Source organism: Patiria miniata, unplaced genomic scaffold (genome assembly GCF_015706575.1).
Source record: "Patiria miniata isolate m_02_andy unplaced genomic scaffold, ASM1570657v1 HiC_scaffold_20, whole genome shotgun sequence".
Lineage (NCBI taxonomy): Eukaryota > Metazoa > Echinodermata > Asteroidea > Valvatida > Asterinidae > Patiria > Patiria miniata.
Window position 1 is genome coordinate 14,001,404 of NW_024037059.1, and position 7,901 is coordinate 14,009,304.

The following is a 7,901-nucleotide window of genomic DNA, read 5'->3' on the forward strand; positions in this document are numbered from 1 at the left end:
TTTTGGTCATGTGTGCGCTATTCAAGTTGCGGCCGTTAAATAAAGAAAACTGAGAATAAAAGTTGTGCAGTTATGTGATTTTCTAGAGTATTTAAGATGAAGTCCTTTCCCTATTCGTGGATAATCCCATCCCATTCCAATTTGGAATCGCTCATTTTAACTATCAGCTTTGAAGTTTAGGTTTCAACAAGTAACGAGTTACTATAATAAAACAATAAAAACATGATCAAAGTTTAACTTAAGTGAGTGAAGGTCAATAAAAATTACTGCTGCCTAAATAAATGTTATCTGTATTTACACTGCCAAACCCCTCTGTCTGATTTGTTTTAGATTAAAATGTAATGGTCAAAGTTTAAATAATTGTAATTTAGGTTCAAGTGTCAAAAAACAAAACTTGTTTCTCCTGAAATGAATGATCTATTTTTTCACTATCTGGTTATTTTATCGTTCAAAAAAAAGCTTCATTACACCCGTTTGCTATAGGTTCTGTTGAGAAAAACCAATATAGAAAGAAAATGAAACTTTTAGGGATTTAAGAAATCACCCCTAACTCCCGCAGAAAAAAAACAATTCTTTGCAGGATTCAAATTTAGTTCAACAGAGGGATACAAAAAATATCGTGGATCACTTCTTTGTTATGACTATCGCAGAAACAAGTTTACTGATCAAATCGGAAGCATTATTTAACACTCGCACTACGACCCGAGCAGTTTATTTGTTGTCACAATTTTAGCACCCAGTTACAAAGTCTACTCATTAAACAGCTTTTATAACTCTGTCCCCGTACGGGTTAAGCAAACACAATCCACAACTCATCACATTCGATCAGATCACTCATTTCTGGGCCATGGTGTAGACCCAAAACCCCAGTCTACTACAATTCCAAAATGGAGCTGGATTTTGACGATACAACCAACACGTTGCAGGGATGGGATATAGCCATCATTGTCGTGGTCTTCCTTCTCGTGCTGGCCGTTGGCATTTGGGTGAGAAACAGTTTCCATCGATTTGGTTGATGGTTGATTTTAAATCATAATTGGAAACTTTAGTAGAAGCTATAGCTAGTTTTAAAGTTAGCAGGTGCGTCAAACATTTGTTTTGTTTATTCCCCCAAACAAAAGTAATGGGGGGGGGGGTCTTTCAAGACGCTTCACTGACAATAATTATGGTGTCTAGATCCTTACCTTCTAGGTCCAACAAATGTAATGAGCAAAGAGAACATTAAATGTTCCCATGTTGCCGTAAACTAAGGTTATTTTATGTAGGCCTACAATCCCGGCCAAAATGGTTGGGACACTTGGAAATAACCTTAGCCTCCAACGGTCACCAACTCCCCCGCTAGCTCCCCCGGTCAATGTTGTTCTCTCCAGCAGATGGAACACACACCGCGCAATGAGAGACAAAATTGAGCGGGGGCTGGGGGGTTGGTGGCCCAGCGAGATTTGGCCAGGATTGTAGGCCTATATTCTTACCTAGGAGTGTCATTAATAATGTCCGTCGCGTTCTGGCTGTCCTGCTTCTTATTGGTTACATTATTGGTTTCTGAAAAGCAAGGTGCGACAATTACTCCCACAATTAGAAAATGGATCAAAATCCAGGTGTTAGTAATTCTGTCGTTGGTCCTTTGGTTTTACTGTCTTTTTGATAGTCTGCCTGGGTGTCCAATCGAGGTACAACCAAGGGTTACTTCCTAGCAGGCCGAAGCATGTCCTGGTGGTTGGTAAGTGTCATAGCCGTTCAATAAATTCCATGAAAATGTTAACCATTTATAACAATCTGAAAATAAAGTTTAATTTTAGTTCATTCACTTTATTAAATGGCAAAAAAAACCACCATGCCAAATTTGTACAAGATGAACAGACATAGTTTAGCTCATACACGTGACGGCTTTTTTTTTTTCAAAGAAAGCAAATACCGCCCAACCTTTCAATAATGAAACGGACTTCTCAAATTGTATGGAACGCACATGATTATGAATTGGTTATAATTATTCCAGGTTGGTTTATCGCTGTACGTGAGTAACATAGGAAGCAGTTCGTTCATTGGCTTAGCGGGGACAGCATCGGTGTCTGGATATGCTGTTATTTCATACGAGTTCCATGTAAGTTCTTCACAAAACTGTCTTTGTATTAAGAAAGTTATGAATATTCAGTTTGTATCATGTAAACAGCTCAATTCGAGGAGTGAATAATAGTGTGATGTTATTTGCATTCGTTTCTAGTTTGGCGGAATTATATTAGCATGTTACAATAATTTAATACGATATATAGTCGTGTTCCCTAACGTGGCGCACTTCGAAGCCTACCCGACTTTCCTCGTGTAGTGTTGCCAAACCTCTTTGTTGACAAACCTCAAATTCATGCAGTAAAACACTAGTACTTTAACCTTATTAATGCTTGCTATTTTACCTCTGTGAACAATTTCAGTTTCATAAAATTTAATCCGAAATTCAAAAACGGTGGCGTCCGGAAATTGGGCACAATTTGGCGGAGTGTTCCCTAACGTGGCGCACTTGAATAAATCTCAGAAAATTCCAATTTAACATTTAAGAATTTCTGTAAACTTGATAAATTCTGATAAACATTTATTATCTCTACTGACATGCCTAGCCAGATGTTTGTCAGAAAATTATTTTCTTATTTTTTGGGGCATTTTTAAAGGGTTCACTTTGCACTTGAAAATAAAATCGGAAAATCACGCCAAAATAAATTTTTCTTCTAACTTTGTTACGGGTAAATAAACTCGCAATTTATGAAGAGGAGTGTGTAGAACTTGATGAAATTTCACTTTCTTGGAAATTTCAGTTAAAACTTTTGCTCTAGGTTGGCGCTACAGGCGAAAAATCAAAGTGCGCCACGTTAGGGGCCGCGCCACGTTAGGGTACATCAACAATATTCTTTCAACCAATTGGTTAAATTGTGTTGTTTTATTACATTTTATGTATTTTTCTTATTTTTCCTCAGGGCCTGTTTTCCTTAATCCTTCTGGGTTTCATCTTTATGCCAGTGTACATTGCAGCCGGTGTAAGTGAATTTATACGGGATTTGTCTATCGATACTAGTATACTTTGGCATCCTTATTATTTTACTTAATACATGTCTTGCAAGTAATTTAGTAGAATTCAGATTACGTACACGAGAGTGACACCAAAATATACTTGAATCTCCACCACCGGCCGTCGCAATCTAACCGAGCCACGGGCTATTAAAAATAAAACTGCAATCTAAAGTATCTTTGTGTAAAACCTTTCCTTACGAATGTAATTGATAGGTAACTAATGTTTTCTTTATCACTGCAGGTATTCACGATGCCTGAGTACCTCAAGAAGCGATTTGGAGGCGAGAGGCTCCGGATATTGCTGTCAGTAACGGCAGTTGTACTCATTGTCTTAACCAACATGTCGGTAAGTTATCTGTGGTCGAGTTACACTGGACTATGGAAACAAAATATTAGAGACATGAAAGCTACTTGAAATTCAATTATTTATAACCAGGACGAAATCTGGACAAAAATGTACGACGAGGATGGGATTCGAACCCACGCGTGCAGAGCACAATGGATTAGCAGTCCATCGCCTTAACCACTCGGCCACCTCGTCTCGTATATGATTTAAATGACGTTTATTTGATAAAATAACACATTATAGTTGGAAGCATGCAGTTGATTAACTGTTCAATTACTGTACATGTAAAAGTATTTGGATTCCAAAGCATGACTTACTCTTGATTCCTACATTTTAAGGAAGTGCATCTTGACGTACTGCTATGCTGATTATAGAAATACCATTGATATTCTTTATACTCAAATTTTGGTCTTTGGAAAAAAAAAAGGACTAATTTCCCCCCATTATTTTGTTCCATGCCTGTCACAGTCTGAGATGTACGCGGGTACAATAATCATCCGACAAGCCCTGAACTGGGACCTGTATCTATCTATCTGTCTTCTGCTGGCCATGACCGCTGCTTACACGGTAGCTGGTGGGCTAACTGCGGTCATCTATACGGACGCTCTGCAGTCGGTTTTTATGATAGGAGGAGCTATCGTCTTGTCGATTATTGGTAAGTTGAAATAAAATGTAAGATAAGGATCCAGATTCCAGTGCCGATGGACAGAAATGTACATAGTGCAAATAGTCGCCCGATATCGGAACACTATGTGTCCCAAATCCAGTGCCGTTGCATGGGTATACGCTGGGGGCACATTTCTTAATAAGCGTCTTACGATAAAAGCTCTGCCTTCCACCAATTGTTTCAAATTGACCTTTTACAGCGGTCATCGAGGTTGGAGGATTCGAGAATCTGTACCTGAAATTCATGACGAGTATCCCGACGCCCACCTTCCTAGCAGGCAACACTTCCTGCGGTATTCCAAGCGAGGAATCCTGGCACATCTTCCGGGATGCAACCACCTCAGACCTACCGTGGCCCGGCGTGTTGTTCGGTATCTTCCTGCTGTCTGCCTGGTACTTTTGCACCAATCAGGTTGGTGCTACTATAATCAGGTTGTTGACTATAATTTCATTCTAAGCAGGCCAGGGGCAAATATCTTATCACTGCTTTAACCACAGAAATTTAGTGATTACAGAAAATAGTACACCTGATACCACCTGTGACTAGATTTCAGCTGAATTAGTTAAGAAAATAAATCGCTGAGCAGTGTCTGCTAAGCAATCTGAGCTTTGGCAAACCGTAAATTGATTATGATCCTTGATGAAACGAACTTGGGTATGATCGAAACTTTGTATTCCACAAAAGAAAAACAATGGCGGGAAAAAAAGTAGCTTGCGAAAAATTGAAAGGCAAAATGTTTATGGCGACGAGGATGGGATTCGAACCCACGCGTGCAGAGCACAATGGATTAGCAGTCCATCGCCTTAACCACTCGGCCACCTCGTCTGATAGACTTTATTATTTACTCCAGTGAAAATGTAATATTTTTTCTTGGCACAGGTGTTGGTGCAGAGGTCGTTATCAGCGAAGAATGTGACTCACTCCAAGGCTGGGACCCTCCTAGCAGCCGTGCTGAAGCTTCTCCCCATGATTCTTATGATCTATCCTGGCATGATCAGCAGGGCTCTATGGCCAGGTGGGTTCAGAGAAAATGACACAAGAAACAGACGTCATTAATTCATAATTTGTTAACACATGGGGTAATTTAGTGGAGTTTGTAAATTGGGATTGAGAGCCACCTCCCCTTCGTGAATCTGGTATATGAATAGGATAATGTCTACCATGCATTATAAATAACTCTCCTTTAAGAAAAACACAAAGCAGACAGCATTTGTTTTTTTAGAACTCTACCCTCGGTAACGCCAAATATACAAAATCGACGCGAAGTCCTTCTTGCTTGTAATAATCATTCATTTTATTACTTACATTTTTAGATTATGTGGCCTGTCAGGACTCCTATACTTGTACCAAGGTTTGTGGAAACCCCAACGGCTGTTCGGACATCGCTTACATCAGACTTCTACTCAAACTCATGCCAACAGGTCGGTTCGACCGTTTATGTCATTTCTAGTGGTCATGTAGGCCTGGCCTTCACAAAATCATATGCCTAATACTGTTTGTATTTATCAAGTTTTGGGTTTAGCCATACACCGTTTTACATTTACACACAGTACGCACATACGCCAGCGTGGGGTTTTTTTTCATAATAGCAACAATGAACAATCATGGCGGACAAAACGCAAAGGAATCTTACACCAACTTTTCAGGCCCACTGAATTTGTGAACAAGTGAGATAAACTGCAATGTTGGGTGTACAAAATATGGCCCCAAAAATGTCCAAGTTAAAATTTTCAGGAGCTGTAGCCTACGTGTTTTAAGGACAAATTTGAAAAATGGTTTTGGCAGTAGGCCTATAAAATCATGGACGCTAGAGTGGCGTTCATGACTGCAAGAACACCGTCAGAGAACTCGGCCTTAATATCTGGACTTTATCCAAGTTTTATAAGACTTTTTGCCTTCCTGTCAGCTTCCTATTTCTTTCTTCGATCCTCAGGTTTAAAGGGCTTAATGATGGCAGCCATGTTGGCGGCACTAATGAGTTCGCTCACGTCCATTTTCAACAGTGCCAGCTCTATCATTACCATGGACTTGTGGATCAAAGTGCGACCTCTGGCGTCGGAAATAGAGCTAGTCATTGTTGGCAGGTATTGAGGTACATTACTATAAAAAAAAACAACTTCTGATTCAAAAAAAATTGTCCAATGGTTTAAAGAAAACCATTTTGTTTTACATCTCCCATCTCGCAGGTTATGCACCGTAGTCCTAGCCGCCATCAGCATCCTATGGCTCCCTCTGATTCAACTGTTTGGTTCGGGACAACTGTTCGTCTACATCCAGTCAATAACTTCCTATCTCTCACCGCCGATACTGGCTGTCTACACGGCAGGAATATTCATTGAGAGGGTCACAGAACCGGTGAGTGAATCCGACGAACAGGTGGATCCACGCGCGCGCACGCGTTCTTAAAGTCGAGACGAGCGTATTGTGACAACCTCATTGGTCGATGGAACATTCAGTGCGTGCGTACCACCTGCGCCCGAGCGTGGTTTAACCTCAGGATATGAAAACGCCCAAAATTCTAACAAGCAGTCGAACAACAAACAAATTAACAAACAAACAAACCAACCAACTAAACTTAAAGTGCCTCCTAGAAAGTTATCAAAGTAACGAATTGATTCAAACGTTCACTTTTAATCTGAACTGAAGTCATTTTAACTTCGTGTTTTTCCATATCAGGGCGCCTTTTATGGTTTACTTCTTGGCGAAGTCATCGGCTGCACTTGGATGGTTCTCGATTTTGTCTTCTTAGCGCCCCCTTGCGGTGGGGTGGACGTGCGCCCTCTAGCACTTCAGAAAATACACTACTTGCATTTCGCCATCATGAATTTTACAGCTACGCTGCTGCTTATGGTGTTGATCAGTCTGATGACAAAACCCATTCCACCAGAGAAGGTGCGAAATGTGTTAATATTTTTTGAGAGAGTTGAAGTAAATTTAGTTGATAATGGTGTAATGGTGGTGGTAATGATTGTCATGGTGTAGATAATGCTGATTCGTATGATAATTATGTTGATAAGGGTTTTTGGTAAAGCGTTATTGATAATGGTTTTGATAATAATGATGATGATGATGATGATGATGGTATGTTGGGATGCAGATGCAACTGGAATGTGTAAGACATGGCAGTATGAGCCCATAACGAGAAACATCATTTTTAATACAATCTGGAAGATTTCACAGCATCCATTAAAAACACTCTTCACAGCTCATCAGACTTACTTGGTGGACCAAGAGGAGCAAACTCCCACGAAAGCCGATGTCAGAGAAGGAGACCAAAAAAATTTGGAAAGAGAACACAAGAAAAGAGAAAAGGCCGCAGCTAAACAAACTGGTACGAGATAAATGGTGACAGCATTTTTGTTATGTCAAATTTGAAAACCAGTTATCTTCTATAAAACAATAACCTTCCCCATTTTGTTTTTCCTTGGATTTTGCAGACGAACCGCCGTCTGGAATCCGCCGCATCTGGAACTTTGTCTGCGGCATTGAATCGTCGCCTTCGGATGAACCGACACCAGACGAGATCGAGGAGATGGAGAAACGGATGACGTCATTGGAGGAGGATCCCAAGTTGGCGACTGTGGTCAATGTGGCCTGCATCGTTGTTTGTTTCTTGGGTTTCGTGGCCTTTGGAGCTTTTGCATGATATATATTACCGGCGACTGATTCAATATTGACTAGTCAGTCTATTTTGTAATAAGAATAAGTTTATATCTGCAACTGTTTATTTGCTTTAAATAAACAGGATTGTTTGAAATATTATGTAGGAGATCAAAGACAAGTTCTTTTAGAACATAAAGCAGGACTGTTCTTATCAGAACAAAAACTACT

General features: G+C 40.1%; 2 non-coding genes and 1 pseudogene across 2 annotated transcripts; 1 reads left to right on the top strand and 2 right to left on the bottom strand.

Annotated features, from left to right (window-relative positions):
• Positions 1 to 323: 323 nt before the first annotated feature.
• LOC119727468 lies at positions 324 to 7,891 on the top strand (annotated as a pseudogene).
• Positions 3,517 to 3,598, bottom strand: Trnas-gcu. The gene has a single exon. It is a non-coding gene; the product is annotated as a tRNA-Ser (tRNA).
• Trnas-gcu lies at positions 4,814 to 4,895 on the bottom strand. Its single transcript has one exon. It is a non-coding gene; the product is annotated as a tRNA-Ser (tRNA).
• Positions 7,892 to 7,901: the final 10 nt, after the last annotated feature.